We start from the raw sequence: 18,948 nt of genomic DNA, 5'->3' as shown, positions 1-18,948 counted from the left end.
TGTGCCTCACAGGTGACTGAGGATGTGGGGACTGGAACGGCAGGGCCTCTCGGCTCGTTGCGTAGAGTTGGTGGCTAGGATGAGGAAGGCAGCGGACGTCTCAGGGTGGTACTAGGATCAGACGGGACCCGCCACCGTCTTTCCAGGCCCTGTGCTCATGGGGAGGCTGGCAGGACATGTGTTCAGACTCGGGGAGCCAACCAGGTGTATGGGAAGCAGGGCAACACGTCCTCACGGACCCGGCGTTGCAGCGGGCTTTCGGGCCACACCTGGGAATGGAGTTCTGGCCTCTGGGCACATCCCGGACTCGACCTGACAGGCTGGCTTGATACCTGGGTCCGAGCAGAGGCCAGGGCAGCAGCAGGAGCTAGGTAAGGTGGCAGGTACAGCTCGGTGCCCAAAAGCAGAACAAGGGCTTCACTCGGTGGCTGAGAGTCCCGTAGAGTCTGGGGCACAAGGGGCCTCCAGAGCAGAAGTCAGAGTGTGGTGGCCGGAGCCGCACACAGCACAGGTGAACTGCCCACTCAGAGAGGACAGCTGACCGCCCGCAAGGACCACGACCCACGTCCGGGTGGACCCCACCGAGGCCTCGCTGTGCGGCTCAGCCTGCCCCTTGTCCTCCTGCTGTAGTCACTGCCCTTCGTACAGGAGTCACGCCCGGGGAGGACAAGGCTGTCACCCGCCATCCAGTCGGCCGGGCAGCCAGGCCTCGGCGGGTTCTCGGGCCCTGTAAGGCCCAGTAGCGAGGTCTCGAGTGAGGGCAGAGAGAGACTGGGGCCTGAGGTGTGGCCCACGGCTGCCCCGCATGGTCGCCCATCTAAGGGAGGGCTGTCCGTCCCGACATCGGCACACACCCAGCTTCCTGGGGCGAGAGGCTGCCCCCCAGCCCAGGGAGCCCCAATGGCAACCCAAGTCAGCAGAGCTGTGGTGTTGGGGGCGCCTGGCCAGCTCCTGTCCCTCCTCCGGGACAGAGGCTGTCAGACCAACAGCTCAAGTCACCACGGCTTCTCAGGCCAGCCGGCCGGCTGGGGACGGGGGTGGGGGGTGGGGGGTAGTATCGAGCACTGGCTGGGCCTCGGCACAGCCAGGACCCCTCCGTGCCTAGCAAGGCTTTGTGCAGTGCGGACATGCTTGGAAGCAGCAGCTGGGTGTGAGCAGCTAGGAAGGCAGGAAGGGGCCCAGACGGGGTTCTCGGTTTAGGGGTCTGCAGTGGGGGCTAGGCGTGGGGGAGACCGAGGTTTCTGCGGAGGGGCCACACTGAGGCACTGTGATCTGGTCAAAGCAGAGTCAAAGCCGAGATGGTAGGAGACCGATGTGTCCGTGTCCTCAGCAGTTGGGGTACCGCCACTCGAGGGAGCCGGGTGGGGAGTGTGGGATGCAGGCGCCGGGAAAGAGGTGTTGGGGCCTCAAAACCTCACCCCCCCAGGACGATGGGCCAGGCAGAGCCCCACCCCGCCATGGGCACCGTATCTGCTCGGGGCTGTGCCCGCCTGTCGGGCAGGGAGGAGGAAGCCAGGCCTTCGTGCCCACACTGGAGCCACATCCCCTCACCTCCCGCACCGCCTGCCTGGTGACTGATGCCCTGAATTAAGCCCGGCTCCAGCTGCTCAGGAGAAGTCACAGCTCCCGCAGGCAACCCAGCCCTGTGCACCCCGCACCCTGCCCCAGGGAGAGGCACACGCCCCGAGGTGCGTGTGAGGGACAGGGACGTGCCCGGGACTCTCACAGTGGGAAGAGCGGGGCTGTGTTGCTGAGAAACAGAGCCATTTTTCTTCAGCATTTTACTGATGTTCACTGTATCACCACGTTGGGCCCAGTTCCAGAATTCAAATTAAAAACATAAATAAAGACACATTTTGTTTCCATCTCAAGCTCTCCCGGCCTGCAGGGCCCCCGGGAGGTGAGGTCACTGCAAGCCCTGATTACGGGAAGGTCCCTGGGGCTCCGAGAAGCTCCTCTTTCCCGGGCCTGTTGGCCATCAGTGGAGCAAGGGGCGGGGGGCCCAGAGGTCACAGTGAGCAAACCTGGGACAAACTAGGGAGCTGCTGGCGAGCAAGGGCTGGGGCGCAGTGGGCTGGAGGGATGGTGGCTCCAGCCACCTCGGTGCCATCGGCAGGCCGGGCACCTGTGCAGCCACACACGCCTTTCAGATAAGAAGAGTTTCCTAGGCTCCGCGTGTCTGACCGCCTCCGGATCCCTGTGCTCTCCCCGCGCAAACCCTTGCCTCAGGCATTCCAAGGGGCAAGTAGATGATAGAGACAGGGTACGTCGGGCACAGCAGGAGGGCGGGGGAGCTCCCTCCCCACCTCCACGAGAGAAGGGGAGCGCTGCACCCCAACAAGAGCCAGGAGAGGGCCCCGGCCCTCATACCGTCCTCTGCCTACCAGAGGTTATGGGCAGCCTCGCGCACGGTGTTCCGGGCGGAAAAGACTCTTGTCACCCATCTGCAAACATCAGATTCCTGATAATTCCCCCACCCTCTGCTCCTCCTCGCCTCGCAGAGGCCGGGAAGCCTGGAGCCAGCGGCCACGCCCTCCTCTGGTTCTCGAGGCCCTCAGCGCCAGCTCCCTGTGCTGTTAGCAGGGCACCCTCTGGGGCATGTTTCCCTGCCCAGCCCTCAGCCTCTGCCTCCCCAGCACCCCTGAAGCCCCAGGCAGGAAGGAGCCCCAGAACGGCTGCTCCCACCCCGAGCCAGACAGGGTCCCCAGCCGGCCCATTCTGAGGGGGAGACAGAGAGGCTCTGGGTGCTTTAGAGCGGGCACGCACTCAGGGTCAGGGTGGCTGGGTCAGGACTGAGCGTAGCACGAAGGCCTGTGGCTCTTACTTGGGTCAGCGCTGCGTGCGGCTGTCCCTTAGGTGCTTTATCCCAGAGCAGCCTTGGGAGACGAGACCGCAGCCATTCCACGAATCCTTCCCCCACCTGCCAGGTCACCCGAGACGGGTCTGGACTCCCCACCGGCCCTGTCAGGGGCACACTGTCACCCAAGGAGGACAGTGCAAGAGGCCTGGCTCGCCACAAGCACAGTAGCCTCTGGTTTCCCTGAAGGACCCTCCAGAAGAGGTGGCCCCCAGTGTCCATCTCTGCTGCTGAGGCACCTGGTCCAGGGGAGGCTCAGCCCATGTATGTCAGCCACCTGTCCTGCTCTGCAGGGCCCAAGGTGGGCCCTGGGAGGGCCAGGGGCCTTCCAGAGGAGCAAGGCAGGCCCAAGGCTGGGGCCCTTCAGGGACCCCACCAGGTGACCGTGAGCACCTCTGGCAAACATGTGCTCGTGGGCCTCCTGCGACATGACAGCCTGTAGATCCTTGAGCAAAACCAGCCCCGTGTGTGTTAATTAGAATTTCCATGTCTTCAACTTTCTCCTGGACCCTGCAGAGTCTCACGCCAAAACGTTCCAGTTTCCCCTTTCCAGCGAGGCCGCTGTGGCCTGGCTTTCGTCCACATCACTACTAATGTCTCCTGGATTCTGCGTTTGTCAGCGAGGCCAGGGCCAGCCCCGTCCGTGCCTTCTGGAAATGGGGGCAAGTGTCATAAAGGCCTGGCCCCACGCTCTGCTCCACGGACCCGGAGGCTCACTCCTCCTCCGAGACCGGCTTGCTGGCCTGGGACATCTCAGTGGCTCGGGTCCCACTGTGGCCACTCCTAGACCACGGAGGAGGCCCAGGCCCTGGGCCTCTGCAAGCTCCTCGCTCTGTTTCTTGTCCTGCAAACCTTGGGGGGAAAGGATGGCCAGGCTGTTTTGGGGCCAGTGTCCAGGGGGACATGTGAGGGGAGGGGGCGGTTGCTAGGGACAGATGAGACCCGTTTGTCTTTCCAGACGGGTGTCCCGTCTTCTTCAGGGCACAGATCACCTATGTCTGCACGGGGTGCCCAGGCAGCCCCACGGGAGGCTGTGCGGAGCCGCATGAGTCGCCGGTTCCCCTTCCGAACCTCAGAGCCCCTGCCAGGCTCAACCCATCTCTGAAATGCATGGGGGGTGTGTGGGGGGGATTAAATGTTCTCCTAATTCAATTAAAAGCGAGGCAGAATGGCTCAGTGGGGAAGAGATGGGACCGGGAATGGGATGCCCTCACGCCGGCTCCCAGCCGCGCCAGCCCAGCCGCGGGCGGCCCCTGGAGGCCCTCTGACCTCCTCCGGGAGCGCCACTGCGTCCGTGTGAACATGTGAGGAGGAGGCAGCCCGCTTCCCGGGACGCTGTTCCGGAGAGCAGGCCGCTGCGTGGGCGGGAGGCCCGAGGAGGGCTGCCATGGCCGCCAACCCGCCCAGGCACCCTCAGCCTGGGCTCAGCTGTCGGCCATCTTTGTTGTGTGGGTCCCCCCACAGCGAGGGCCGTGCTGGAGGACAGAGTGACTTCCCAAACGGCACTGCTGCCAGGGACGTTTCTGGAGATTGGGGTGGGGGTCCTGCCTGGAAGGGAAATCTGAGCAGAAGCAGGGCGGGGGCCAGACTCAGCCCCTCGCCAGGCCCAGCTGCAGGAAGGACTGCCCTTGTACACAGGCCGTGACGCTTTCACCTCGTTAGGTGACGGGGATGCACACGCAGATGAGGACGCAGATCCCAAGTGTACAGCTTGAGTCGTTTTCACCCCTGGGACCCCTGGAACCTCCCCTCAGGCGAGGCCAGCAGAGCCTCCCAGGAAGCCTCCGTGCCCCACTTCCTGTCACCGAGGCTGGGAGTGACCAGGGTCCGGCTCCCAGCAGCAGGACGCAGCTTCACGCCGCCGTGCCAGCTGGCACTCCATGTCAGTGGCCGACACTGTGTATCTGCTTCACTGTCGATGGCCACTTGGGAGTGTTCCCAGTGCGGGGTCGTCACCGCGAGCGAGCGCTAAGAACCTTCCGTACCACCTCTTGCTGAGCGTGCGGGTGGCATTGCTGGTGAGCATGTGCCCAGGTGTGGAGCCGCCGGGGCGTCCAACTGGCGTGTCCGCTTTCGGGAAATCCCACCTGGCCATCTCCTGAGGCAGGTGTGCCCGTCTGTCTGCCCTCCCAGCAGCGGCCTCGGGCACTCCGGCCGCCCCGTATCCCTGCCACCACTTGGCGTTTTCCGACGTTTCCTCTCTCGCCACCCCGGTGGATACCCGGTGGCATCGGATCGCGGGGGTTTCATTTCCAGGGACCCGACGGCTAGCCCAGTTGAGCCCCTCTCCGTGTTCTGATTTAGTTGGATATTGTCTTCTGTGAAACGCCCACATCTTCTGCCCACTTTATTTTGGGTTGGCTTTTCTTCTTATGATCACTGACTTGGAGCTCTTTCTGTCTTGATACGGCCCAGATATCAGTCCCTCACCAGAAATGCGTCCACGTACATTCCAAACGAATAAATAGCACCTCCTCTCTGCAGGTGGCCCTTGCCCATCTGAGGGTGTCTCGGGATGAACGGAAGGCCTTCCTTTCCAGGTGACCCAATTAATCAAACATTTCCTCTCGGGACAGTGCTGTCTGTGTCCAACTTAGGAAACTCTGATGACCCCAGGGTCCTAAAGATATTCTGTTTTTTTCTGCAGCTCTGTTAAGCTCACCTTTCACTTGCCGGCCTGCTGGTCCATCTGGAATTGATTGTAGCGTCCAGTGTGGGGCCAAGGTCAAGGTGCACTCTTCCCCGCTTGGCTATCCAGTGTGGCTCAGCACTCCTCACCAGAAGGACCGTCACCTCCCCCCTGCATGGCCACAGCCCCGTGGCCACCAGCGCGCCATCTGTGCGTGGGGCTGTTTCCGGAGCCGATTCGGTTCAGCTGGTCAGACTGTTGCGGTTTCCTCACTTGCGTGTCTTGTCGGGTGGGGCCGTGTTCCGTTATCACTGCAGTTTGAAAACAGGTCTTGACGGCTGGTCACACAGGCTCTGGCCAGTTCTCCTGCCTCCTGACCAGCTCGGCCATCTTTGCGTGGCCCAGCTCCTGGCCCGCAAGCTATTCACCCAGAAAACTCCTAGTGTGGGGAGACCAGACACCTCCACGACACAGAGGCCATGGGCCTGTGGCCTCGTGCGTCCCTCCCCGGTCTCGGCCTTCTCCTGCTCCTCTGCCCGCGTGGTTTTCAGAGCACTGGCCCTGCACACCTTGTCTGGGCTGTGCTCCTCGTCAGCTGCTGTGCTGTGTCCACCATGGCTGGGTGGGGACGCTGTCCGGCGGGGAATCTTGGCCAGCCTGGGTCATTCTGTCCGGCCTGTGGGACGCTGGGGCGGTCACCTCACCTCTCTGAACTTCAGTGTGTCTCGCGGTGCTAGTATGACGCCTGGAGCTGGGGTCAGGCGTCCGGCCCTGACCCTGATTCGGCGAAGCGCCTGATGGACGTTAACCGGTATAAAACCTCAGCGTGTGGTAGGGGCCCCGCGGGGACATCTCTTTCTTGGCTCAAGAGCAGCTTCTGGAAGTGACAGGTCCCGAGTTTCCATGGAGTCCGGACGGGGTCACAGCACGCGGCCACTAGGTGTTGTCCTTAACAAGATGGACACAGAGGCCCGAAGCCCCAGGCCTCAGGACGTGCTGCAGGCACGGGAAGCCTGCAGGCCCACGAACCCACGCCGCTCCTCACAGGAAAAGGGGCTCGTGAGTGTGTCAGCCCCTGTGGACGGGCAGGGAGACACCTGCACCCACGCGTCTGCTCTCGGGGGAAGGGAGAGCCAGGAGCCTGAGTCCCAGCGTCGTCACGGGTGCCCCGTGTGTCTCTGCTCCTCCCTCTCATCACAGTCGGCCCCCCTGCCGAGGACAGCGCCAGCCTTTCAGCAGGGTGAGGGGCAGGCCGGGCCGGGCATCCTGCCTTCTCCTGGCCATGGTGTGGCCATGAATGGAGGCCCCAGGGTAGCTCTGTCCCTGAGCCACTTGCAGGGGCCCCGCAGGGAGACAGCATGCACATGGCAGCAGCGTTCCCTTGCGGCCCTCAGAGGCTTCGAAGGGGTTGAAATTCCAGTGGCATCACTGAGCCCCGACGGTAGGCATGTCCTGTGCCAGGCCTGGGTGGGGAGGCTGCTGCTGGCCGAGGCACACGGCTCCTGTCCTTGGTAGGGCCCTCAGAGAGCGCCTCGTGGGCTGGTTCCCTCTTTCACAGAAGGGCTGAGGCTCTCTAGTGTCGCCCGTGACGCGGTGGCAGACCAGGGCTCGTTCTCGGGCACACTGTCGCCAGGGGAGCCTGGGTCTGTGTGGTCGGGGGGGGGGGGGCGGTAGGCAGGGGTGGGGAGGTAAGAAGACAGCAGAGGCAAAGGGACCTGGCTTCTAGTTCCGGTCTGCACCTCCCAACGTGTCTCTGTGGCCCATCAGACAGGAGAGAACAGGGCGAGTGACCCTCGTGGCCACCTTCTCCAGCGAGAGTTCCATGTAACCAGTCTCTACATACCAAGGACTTCGCACCACAGTGCCAGGAGGGTGAGGGGACTCAGGGTTCTGTAGGCAACTCAGGGGGCCCCTAGATCGCCCCGGGCAAGGCTGACCTACCTTCCCAGGATGCCAAGTGGCAGGCACAGCTCTGTGACTTCCTGCGACCCGCCAGAGCCCCCACTAGACACTCGTTCTTTCGATCTGCAAACTCTTTGGGGCCCGGACAGCACCCACACCTTCGGTGCTTGTTCTTGGCAGTGACGGGCCAGCAGGCAGAGGTCTGACTGTAAGGCTCTCGGGCCCGGCTGGCCCCACAGGAGACCTGGAGGGCCATCTTGGAAGGGAACCCTCCTGGACAGAGGAGGAAGAGGAGTCAAGGTGGAGGCAGAGGGATCCCAGACTCCAGGTCCAGCCTCCGCCTCATGTCCCCAGTGCTCACACGGCCCCCATGCCCAGACCGTGACCCCGCTGCTGCTCTGAAGTTCTCCACAACTGATCTCTACACGCGGCAGCAGCCCTGGGGCTCCCTCTGAAGATGGGCCAGGAGCACCCCGGAAAGGAGCAGAGCTACCCGGCAGGCGTCTTCCAGGGACCCCAGATGTCTGCACAGAGGGTCTCCCGTTTTGTGGGCGCAAGAACTTAGCAGGGGGTATCTACCAAGCTCTGGGAAAGGATTTTTTTTTTTTTTTTTTTTTTTTTTAAGGAGCAAGTCAAGGGCTTTTCCAAGGTAATTTTGACTTTGTCTTCTAAGACTTGGAAACTGAATCATCACACAAGATCAGACGCCACTGCACCGCAGCTCGATGTCCTGTGCTGCCTCTGAGGACACGGGGGCAGACAGCAGGGCGGCTGTGCAAGGCTAAGAGGACATGGCGGAGGTGGGGCGATGGGTCAGGCTGTTCGGAGAGCAGATGTGAAGACACTCACCCTCGGGGGTCCTCCCCCTTAGTCCCCCTCATGGTTATGGGCCAAAGCCGCCTGAGCCTGCTGCCCCCAGAGAGCCAGGCCCCCAAAGAGAAATGGGAAGCACTGGACAGCCAACCCCTGTCCACCACCAGCACCCCTTCATTCCTCAGGCAGCTGATATCTGTATCAAGGGGACAAAGTGTGCGGTAAGGTCACACTGGGACCTTTGGCTTCATGTCCTTGAGTGTGTTCTGGACTGTCCCCCGAGCTCAGCCCCGTCTGCACTGGAGCCCTGTGCCTTCCAGTCCTTGGTCCGGACTGGGCAGCTGTCCTCTGTCCTCAGTCCCAGGGCGCCTTTCCTCAGCCTACCGGGTCCTCCCTCTTGTGCTCTTGGGAGTGAGGCCTGTTTTTTCAATGTTTTCTTCAGGTTCGTGACCAGACTTATTAAATTAAACTGAAATCTTCCAGTCTGAAACACTTGAAAGCTTTTCTTCTGCCCCTGGTCACCCAGCTGCGAGGGGAGCACACAGGACACTCCCGAGGCCTCGGGGCTGGCCACGTCCTGCTCCTTGATCCTGCTGCCCCTCTCTCACACACAGGTCCTCCCTAAAGGACGAGTCATGTCCCCAGCAGAGCCCTTTGCAGGCCATGCTCGGAAGGAGGGGCTGATGGAGTCAGGCCTTCTATGTACCCTGAAGAAAGTGGCAGCGAAGTTGACCTCTCGGGCCACAGCAGGACTTGAGTACTCAGCCAGGAGAACGCAGTGGGCAAGGCCAGGGCAGGGGCAGGAGGAGCAGCGTCGTTCTCAGCAGAGCCAGAAGACCGGCTAGAGACCTCGGGCCCAAGCCACAAAGCTGCGGTCTCCCCAGACAGAAATGCAGGTGCCCGGGAGGCCCTGCTTTTGAAACAGTCTCATGAGGAAACAAAGAAGACTGTCTGAGTGCGGCTTAGCCTTTGTTTAGCAGAGGACACTCTACCTGGGGCAACAGACCTGGCAAATGTGTCCTAACCACGGTACCGGGCCTCCCTGAGCACCTGAAATGTCACACGTGCTCCTGGTCATCACAGTCCTCATGGACTCTTGATGACCTGCAGAAGGAATGCTCTCTCTGCCTGTCACTACTTGGCCATGCAAGGTGCAGGGTCCCAATCCTGGGACTCAAAGAAAGGCGAAGCATGACCAGCCCACCCACGGACCTGTCTCCTTCACGGGGCTGGGGTTGGCCTCTGCCTGTAAATGTTTATCCTGTGAGGATGTCGGATCCTGTTGGAAGGCCCAGCCTGGACAGGGGTGGAGGACAGGGAGGCAGTCCTTCTTGCTGGGATGGTATGTGGGGACCCCCTGCGTGGGGGAGGGTGACGGAGGCATGCAGCAGCGAGGAGGAGCTCTGCCCAGGCCCCGCTGCTGAACGGGGCGGTGGGCGCTCTTTCTCATAGGTGAGAGGAGGCCGTGGGTGGGGGGCCCAGGCCGGAGGTTTCCGGCCGTTCCAGACCTCGGGTGCGGCCCCTGATTTGTACTCGCTGGCAGCCCCACGAGGGGCTGGCGTAGGTCTCCCTGCTGATGGGGAGGGAGGTGTGGAAGCTGGTTTGCCCGGGCCACCCAGTGTGGGCTCAGGAAGGGAAGGAATGTGACCGAGGCGGGTGTGGCCGAGGAGAGCGCAGCTCGCTGTGGGTTTTTCTTGGGGCCCAGATCGACGGAGCAGAGGTGGAGGCCCCTTTCTCTCTCGGCCCCCGGCACACACACTAGGTCCTTTCTTCAGCATGCGGCTGTGGAGCCGGAGGCCAAGGACACCTTCTGGAAATCTGAATTCCATTCGCTCTTGGCAAAAAGCCGTTTCCTGCTTGGGGAAGGTGTGCGCGCGCGCCCGCGCCCACGCCCGCGCGTCTGCATACGCACGTGCACACGCGGCCGTGGGGCTGGCGGGGAGGGCGGCGCGTGGGCGTCTGATGAGCCATGTAAGGTGACTCTGGTGTTTCCCGGCACCCGATGGCACTTGGAAAGCGCGTCCCCGAGGAGCTCAGACAAACACCTGGAGTGTGACTGACTCAAGAAACGTGCGGGCTCTGCGTTGCCTTTGAAATCGGCTCCGGCTTCAAAAACAGTCACGGCAAAACACGCCTTTGAATTCGAAAGCCAGAACTTTTTGCAAAATAATTCAAAAAGTTTGCTGAACCTTAAAAACCTTTCCTGATGCTTCTTCCCTTCTGAAGTTAACTTGTTAAAGTTGCTCCAATCCCAGCCTGGTGCCAGACCAGCTTCCTGGATACCCTCGCCAACTTGCTGGCCTTTGGAGAGGCTTGTCACCCTAATAGCTGTAAAAAAAAAAAAAAAAAAAAAATGCTCGCTGGGCACCTTGGCCGCAGGGTCTGAAAAGTCCTTTGTGTTAGCTCCAGCTGCAGAGTTTTTCCAGGCCTGGCTTCTGGGGCTGACTGGAGCTGTTTCTCCTCGTTTCCTCTCACAGCGGCGGGAGCTCGGCCGCCTTCTTCCCGCCCTGCGCCTCTGCCAGCAGCCTGCCCAGGCCTCCCCATGCCCAGGGTGGGGACAGGGATGCCCAGGGCAGAGCCCCCCCCCCCCGAGAGGCTGGGTAGGCCACGTTCCGAGTGGGTCACCAGCCCCATGTGCCTCCTCCATTCTCTACCCCCCGAGCCCTGGTGGCGCGCGGCGGGGCCCCCATGGGGAGAGATCAGGGCTCCCTCCTAGGTCAACATTGTGTCACTTCCCCAGAATGCCCCGGGCCCGACCAGCTCCCGAGCAGAGCTATTGCAAAAGTGAAGAGATAACTTGCTCCTCTACAAAAGTGGAGTCTTGGCCACAGAAAGCCTGGATGTAAAAAATGGGGTCTAAGTGGTGATGGTTTAAACAGGAGAGTTTAAAATAGGAGTGTGTGTGTTAGGAAAACATTAAATTAACATAGGCATGAGGCAAGTCGATTGAAAAATACATGAAGTGTTGTCGCTCTTGCATTAATCAGAACCAAAGATTACCTGAAAATGGAAAAAAAGAGTTCCATAAAAACTTACATATTTAATGAGACACAGCAGTCAGAACAGGCTGTGCACGTTCACTTCTTTAAAAAAAAAAAAAAATCACTCCCCTCCCCACTCTGTAAGGACAAAACATATGTAACGTTTCATTTCTGAGGAGAGCCGTGCTGCTCTGCAGATGGGTGGAGGGCACCCCTTCCCACTCAAGGGGGTGGGCTCCCTGGGAGCCGGCCCAGGACCTGCTCTCTCTCCGGCTCAGCCTTGCCCTGTCAAAGAGCTCTCTGTGCCGGCGCAGCCCCTGCCCCCGGGAGTGACATGAACCAGAGCCCACAGCAGCGGTCCCCCCCCAGCCCCGCAGCGCAGGCCGCGCTGGCCCCGTGGGCAGAGCATCCCCTGCTCCGCGCCCTGCAGCACGCAGGCCGCTCTGTGCGTAGGAAGACACTGTGCTAAAACGTTGTGATAATCAAGTGGGCCTTCCTAGGCACATGGTCAGACAAGGTCAGAGTACGAAAGGCAATGGGGGGGATACCAGGCTGTCCTCACCCCAAGCCCTAACTCCTAAGCTTCCATCCCTAAAGGTTGCCCCTGTGAACGGTTTCCTGTTCTATTTTTCCAAAATGTTTTATGTGAACAAGTCTGTCCGTGTGTGTGTGTGTGTGTGTGTATGCTGAGACGTGCCTCCTTGGTACATGAGTGGGGGCATATCTATTCACCTGGTGTGCCCTTTTGAGCATCCTCTATGGGGCTGTGCCAGGCTTCTCTCTGAGTTGCTTAGAGAAGAGCCATCTCTCCTGAGGCAGAAGGCCCGAGAGGTGGTTTAATGTGGGCGTTATGTGGGCACGCCCATGCAGACAGACGTACACGCGCACAAGCTGGCGAGTGGGCGGCACCTCAGGAGGCGCGCGGCCATCTCGTGCTCTCCGCTAGGTGACCTGGGTCGGGCCTGCCCCACGGTGGGACCGTGCTCCAAGGGCACAGCTGCCATTTCTGGTGACTGCGCAGACACAGGCCGCCGGAGACAGCCGCGGCGAGTGGTGGGGCAGGAAGGCCGTGAAGGCCGAGGGCCACGCTGCGCGTTTACCAGCCGGCGGTCCGTGGCGGGATGCGGGGATGGGCGGCCCATGACGGCTGGGTTAAGGCCCTGAGCACTTTCCAAGGGCAACAGTGACTGGACTGGAGCTGGCGCAGAGGCCTGGAGGCAGGAAGTGACAACCCCCGGGGCATGTGCAGAGAAGGGAGCCCTGCCCAGGGCAGCGCCCCACCGTCAGGCCCCCTCTCCGTCCTGGGTGCGCACAGGGCCGCAGTGGGCACTGTTCACGGGGAGGATGCAGGTCTGCGCGCCCTGGAGACGCATCTATACTAAGACCCCCAGTGCATCTCCTTTGCATCAGCAGCTGCAGAGCATTCCCTGCGCCATAACGTACGGAACAAGCCCCCCATTGACGGACATAGGGAGCTGCTCGAGACGGCCATTAAAACCATTCACATATGCGCTGATGAACAGCCCGATTATGAAACGAGTCCCGGCAACACCCTCGCCTCTGCACACCATTGTCGCCCCCCATGTCTGGCCCCCCCCCCGCCCCCGCTCCGTCTCTGTGGACCGAGTTTCTTTCTGGACTGTCCCTTTTTATCCAACAAGGGCAATCTAAAGTAAATCACTTAGAAAGAAAGAACCGTAAATCTGGCCACGATATGAGATTTCACGAAGTTAAATGAAATGGAAGGATCTCTTGACCAGAGATTAGGCAGAGTTAAACCCGTAATCCCCCGACAAGAAGAGCAAGGCTGATGCCTAGATAAGCGTTTCAAAGGTAGAGCCAATAAAATAATGAAAGACGGGAGGGTGGGCCCTTGGCTGGGCGATGACACCCTCCCTTCCACAGCAATGATCCCCGGGGTATCACATCCCGTTCCACAGACAGCCTACGGGACCTCTCTCAGCTCACCTGCTTTTGAAATAAGTAGACACCTGCCGGTATAGCAACCAATTCTATTAGGATCACCTTACTTTTATAACTGTTATTATTTTTCAAGGTAAATTCCCAACCACATCTCTTTTTCATGATATTCTGGTCTCCGTTTTAAGTGGATATACTTCAAGAGGTTCATTCCCATGGCTCCCCAGGCCCCCAGCCCCCGACCCCATTTCCAGCAGGGTTAAAACACTTGCTCAGGCTTTGACAGATACTCTGCCAGATGAAGGCTGTACCTGTTTATAGGACTATGAAAACGACACAAGCATGGCTGTTTCCATACCCTCACCAATAAGTGAGTAACCATGGTGTTTATTTTCATTCATCTGATACCTGAGAAAGGGTAGACTGGGATTTTAATTTATATCTTTTATCACAAACGAGGTTTTATCTTTTCAAGCAATGAGAAGCATTTGTTTTTCTTTTTTATGAGCCATCTCTACATACCCTTATTTTTTTCAATACCTTCTTCTTACCAGTTTGTAGGAACTCATGTACTGAAAATATCTGTCTCGCTTTCCTTTGGTGTTCAGCTTCTCCTATCGTGGTCTTCTGGTAGGATTCTAAAATTGTGACGTAGTCAAGCAGCCTTTTGTGATTCAGGGGCCTAGTCTTCAATCTTGAAAAAAACCAACTTCCTTCCGAGATTGTTTGACTAAAGTCCTCCCATGTCTTCTGCCATTTTTATTTCTTTCCTACATGGAAGCGGGACTTCCATCTTGATTTTGCCGAGTCGTCATCAAATCCCGTTTATTTTCTGCGCGTCTTCATTCCAACACGATCTGCGTGAGTCCCTCATTTCTCCCCGATCTACATTGCTACCTTGATCACATTTCAAACTCCCACCGTCTCCCTGATGGTGGATGGGCCCGGGGCTCAGCCAGACTTGGTTCTCTGACTCACGGACCTCGCAAACATTTTCCTCCTCTCTGTGACTTCAGAGCCAACAAGAGGAAGCTGCGTGTCCAGCAGCGCGGTCCACCGGGCACCCCCGGTGCGGCCTCAGATCTAAACATTCTTCAGATGTAGACACAGGATGAGCTCTTGAGCTGGACATGACTCTGGAGTGTCTGGGACTGAGCCCTCCTCTGGGCAGCTGAGACGGGCCGGGAGCTGGGAGCAGGAGTACTGGCCCCTCCAGGGCTTGCTCACCGGGCAGTCGAGAGGGGACACACAGGGGCTGTGGGCCTGACCCAGGGGCCCGCGTCCTACACTTGGGTGATCACACGTTCAGGCAGGGCTTCTAGGAAAAACTGGATTCACTAAGTCAAGGGAGAGAAGCAGAGAGAGGAAGCAAGCCTCGTGGAAGAAGAAAAAAAGTCTGGAGTAAGAAACAAAATCCGTAGCATGGAGCCGGCCCTTCCCCAGGCTGACCCCCAAAAGGGAAGACAGGGACCCGATCAGGCATTGTTATAAACCAGTGCAGGTCAGCATGGACTCATGGGGTGACTCGGACGGCAGTGACTCAGTGTCCTTGTCCAGCCTGAGCCAGCTGTACTACGATGTCGTTTCCAACCTCAGCCGTGTGAAGCCTGCCCAGAGGAACGCTGCCCTCCTCCGTCCCCCCTCCCGCCCCTGTCCTCTGCCTCCCTGCTGGGTTCTCTCCTTTACCAACTTGTCAACAAAAAGCCGTACATAAGAGCGGATTCTGGAGCCCTCGCCCAAGTGCAGAGTCTGACAGCACCTAGCTGCTGGACCCTGAGCAAGGCACTGACCCCCGGTCTCAGTTTCCCTATCTGTAAAATGGGGGTAATAAGAAAGCGTGCCTTCCACAAAGGGCTGTTGGGAAAACTAAACAGATGACTAACGGGAGGTGCCCCGGACGGTGCTGACAGTGGAAGGCTATGCCTGCAGTGCTGGCTAAACGCACCTTATGTCTGTATGTGCCTGACCAGGGCAATGGGGAGGGGGGTTTGAGTGAGTAGGATCAGCTTCAGAAAAGATACAATGTATCCTCATGACACCATTGAGGACAATGGATGATCTTTAAAACGCACTGCCTTTCTGGGGTGCAGACTGCTGCCAGGGAGCTCTGGAGGCTTCTTCTCCCAAATTTCACAGCACATGCATGTATGTGATCATTTTTTTTCATATAAACTTTAGACTTGGCCTGCCTGATTTTTTTTTTAATTGTGTGTGTGTGACCATCCATATTCTGTTGGCATTTTCTATTGAAATGGCAACCAATTTAGATGAATTGAATGTATAGGACAGGTTTTTCCATGGTTCTAATGTCCCTCAATCCCTTTTAGCCCATTGTTTGTAAGATTTTATACATTTGAAAATGCATTATAGGGTATTTTTCAGGGGGCTATTGATTTTTTAAATTTGGGGATCATGATTTTTTTTAAATTAAACTTTTTAAGGTAACTGTCGATTGGCATGCAGTTTTAAGAAATTATAGATCCCGCCTGACCAGGCCGTGGCGCAGTGGATAGAACGTCGGACTGGGATGCAGAGGACCCAGGTTCGAGACCCCGAGGTTGCCAGCTTGAGTGCGGGCTCATCTGATTTGAGGAAAAGCCCACCAGCTTGAACCCAAGGTCGCTGGCTCCAGCAAGGGGTTACTCGGTCTGCTGAAGGCCCATGGTCAAGGCACATATGAGAAAGCAATCAATGAACAACGAAGGTGTTACAACGCACAATGAAAAACTAATGATAGATGCTTCTCATCTCTCTCCGTTCCTGTCTGTCTGTCCCTGTCTATCCCTCTCTCTGACTCACTCTCTGTCTCTGTAAAAAAAAGAAATTATAGATCCCATGTCTCATGTACCAGGGTTCCTACAACGGTCACATCTCGCAAACGGCAGGGGCAGGATCAAGGCCAGGATATAGACCCTGACCCAGTGGGGCTCTCGTCACCCCAGGGAGCCTTCGTGCGGCCCCTGTACAGCCACATTCACCAGCCACTGGTCTGGTCTGTGTTTCTTTCACTCTGTCATTGTAACCAGGTATCAGACCTCTGAAATGGGGCTGATTGACCCACGTTACTATAATACATACTTTCTCCGGAGCTTTCTGCAGTGACTGTCATAAGGTGAAATAGGCGTGTGTTCTTTGACTATGCTAGCCTCATCAGATCTGGACATCAGTGCAATTCTGGCTCTAAAAAGAGATTTTGGAAAATTTCATGAAGGATGTCATTGTTTGAAAAGAGATGCTCAAAATAATCTTTCATTGTGTGTTTAATGTTTTAAAACCACTTGATTTGTGATACGACTGACATATGAACTCTATCAACAATTAATGTATATCATGTGATGGGTTTGGCGATAAGTATGCACCCACGATCTAGGCTGCAAACATGCCCATCACCTCCAAAAGCCTCCGCCCACCCTCTCTATCATTTATATTATTATTTTCTTTATTGTTTTATTATTGGTGTTCTCTAAGCACCCTTAAGATCCACCCTCTTGGCCACTTTGGAGCTGCCCAGGGCAGCCCCGTTGGCTCCAGCACGGTGCTAGGCAAAGCTCTCCAGGACTCACTCATCCTGCAGAAACGAAAGCGTGTGCCCCTGGCTAATTGGTCGCCACGCACCCCGCCCCTCCCCCGCCCCCTCCCCATTCTGCTCTCTCTTGCTGTGAATCTATTTTGCGTAGCTTCCTCAGCGGAGTGGTGCCACGCAGGGTTTGCCTGGCTATGTCTGTCTCATGTCACTGTCCTCCACCATTGATCCATGTTGTCACCCGTGGCAGGATTCCCTTCTTGTGAAGAAAAAAACAAACCTTGTACAACAGTTCTATTTCTGAGTGCTATCAGAATTCAGAGAAAAGTTCTTTTCACAACCATTTGTGTCTAATGAAGACTGGGGCAGACGGCAGCAGCGGGTGGGCTCCCGTGGGATAGGGGCAGGGGGTCAGAATCGCCCAGGTGAGGCCCGGGGGCACCCCGCGGGGGCTCAGCGGACCCACCGCCTTCCTACCTCAAGTGCTTTCCCTAGAGGGGGCCTCACTTTCTCCCAGGATCCCACCTGGTTCGGCCAACTCTGTGACCCTCTGGTCATCTTGCGGCTCCCTTCTCACCCCACGTAGAAGGCAGCTCATTGGGGCTGGGGTGACTGCAGTCCAAGAATGGGGCTCTCCTCCGGAGAGGGGGGTGGGATCAGCCAATCTTCACGGCCTCAGGCTCCCCTGAAGGGAACAGGGGTGGGGGGGGGGAGGCGTGGTCAGGCTTCCCAAGCTGTGCAGGCTGGGTAGGCCCAGGAAGGCCGAGGGAACTTGCCTTTGACTTCTCTGCAGCTTTCTAGCTGCGTGCCACCCACCAACCTACAGATGGACCTTGAGCTGAGAAGGCCAAGGAGCAGCCCCAGTCTGGAATGCTCCTGCTCCCCTGCCCCCCAGGGCTCACATGGGGAGTTGGAGGGGTCCAGGCTGCCGTAGAGGATTCAGTGCGGTGCCCTGAAGGCAGGCAGGGGAGAGGGTGTCTCTGCCCTGTGTGTCTCCCTTCTTCCCTGTAGGAGGTAGGAGCTAGCACTCCGCCGTGGGCCCCGGAAGACCCAGAGCTCGTCAGGCCGGCAGTCCCTGCTCTCCCTCTCAGGGGTTCTGTCCTCTGTGTCAGAGCCCCCCGGGCAACTAGGCGTTCCAAAGGAGGCTCAGCACGACTGTTCTGGTGCGGAGAAAGCTTCCCAGCCCTGCCCCTACCTTTGGGCTAGAGAATCATCTGAAAAGAACACGGTCCTGGGACCCCCCCCGAGCCAGGCACTGTGTGGTAAGGGCTTCAGAAACATCACTTCCCTACATTCTCACCGCACAGCAGCTTGTGACCTAAGGCTCTTATCACTCCCGTTTTCTATGTAACCAATCCGAGGTTTGAAAGGTTAAGTCTATAGAGCCCAGTGTCACACCACTTGTGGTAGTGACCTTGAGCCGTGGCTCACAGGAAGTCACCATGGCTCCTCAGATGTTCTCTGAGTATCGCTGTAAACCAGCTAGGCTCTCTTTTCTTCTGACTCACTCCCCTTCCCCAGGCCGGGGGCCTCCTTCTCCTGGCGGGTCTTAGCTGAAATGTCCCAGCCTCAGTGCGGCTGATGTCTAAGCCTCAGACCCAGCCACAAAGCAGCCAGGCTCCCCCCCCCCCCCATTCTTAATGTATAACTGGGTGTTTGTTTGTGGTAAAGGGTTTATGGGCTGCCTCCTGCAAGCGCACAAGGCCAGCGAAGGCAGAGGCCGGCCTTGTCGTTCAGCGGCGTTATCTGCAGGGCTTAATCCATGTGGAGCCCGTCATGGCAGCTCTGTGAATGTTTGATGAGGAAGTGAATGAATAAGCGGAGGTGGGGAGAGGGCCTCCCGGGGACTGAGCGGCCAGTGGTGGGCCCGGACCGGTGATGGGGGGGCACCGAGCTCTTACCGGATCTTCTTCACCCCTGCTCCCCCTCCGGGGCTCCCCTGCCCGCTCGACAGTCCGAGTGTCTCTGATCACAGAGAAGCTCTTCCCCTGGAGTCCCCTACCCCTTTCTATTGTTCTAGAAATACAAAGAAATCAGAATGTGACTCCGATGACTGTCTGGGGGGGGGCTTTTCTATGTAAGGACTGTTTCAGTTTCTGGGTGTCAAGAAACTGAGGCTGCTGGGTGACGGGCAGATGTTCCCCAATAGAAAATGGGGGCTCCCCGGGGAGGTGCTGAGAGGCCAGGAGCCTGTCTGCCCCAGGCTGTACTCAGAGGCTCATCCTCGCTCTGCCTCACCCTCACCCACCCCCGAGAGGACAGTGGCTCCAGTTTCTTTGTGGCAAGGTTCCCACTAGCCTGAAAACCAAGGGCCTTTAAATCC

The 18,948-nt window shown here is 58.2% G+C and overlaps 1 protein-coding gene across 8 annotated transcripts in view; it reads left to right on the top strand.

The window, feature by feature from the left end:
* Positions 1-18,948, top strand: part of KCNQ1 (potassium voltage-gated channel subfamily Q member 1) — a 321,605-nt gene that overhangs the window by 143,457 nt on the left and 159,200 nt on the right. The window lies entirely within an intron of this gene.

Source organism: Saccopteryx bilineata, chromosome 1 (assembly GCF_036850765.1).
Source record: "Saccopteryx bilineata isolate mSacBil1 chromosome 1, mSacBil1_pri_phased_curated, whole genome shotgun sequence".
Classification (NCBI taxonomy): domain Eukaryota; kingdom Metazoa; phylum Chordata; class Mammalia; order Chiroptera; family Emballonuridae; genus Saccopteryx; species Saccopteryx bilineata.
This window is presented reverse-complemented; position numbering and strand designations above follow the sequence as displayed.